Consider the following 523-nt stretch of genomic DNA (forward strand, 5'->3'; position numbering starts at 1 on the left):
CTATATTATTATTATTATTATTATTATCATAGATAACAAGAATACTGTATTGGGTAAACAACAGGGAGAAAATCACACACTGGGAAACTCACTTCTCCTACCTAAAGATAGGGAAACAGAATTGTTGGAAAAGTGGGGGATAACATTAGAACTGGGTGGTTGGAGGGTGCCACCGGTAACTCCTAGTTCTTAGATACTTTTTTTCTTTCCTTCTATTGTTTTTTATCTATCTATCTATCTATCTATCTATCTATCTATCTATCTATCTATCTATCTATCTATCTATCTATCTATTTATCTATCTATCTATCTATCTGGAGGCTCTCGTGGCTTAGAGGTTAAAGTGTTCGCCTCTCATTCAAAGATCCCAGATTCGAATCCTGGTAGCGACAGAATATTTTTCTTCTTTAAAATTGTCTCCTTTTACCTCCTTTGTGTGGTAGACATAGAGGAAGTAGATCGTACAGCAGTATACATGATACAGCTTTGTGTGGTAGACATAGAGGAGGTAGATCTTACAGCA

This window comes from Aplysia californica, unplaced genomic scaffold, assembly GCF_000002075.1.
Source record: "Aplysia californica isolate F4 #8 unplaced genomic scaffold, AplCal3.0 scaffold01108, whole genome shotgun sequence".
In the NCBI taxonomy this organism is placed as follows: Eukaryota; Metazoa; Mollusca; class Gastropoda; order Aplysiida; family Aplysiidae; genus Aplysia; species Aplysia californica.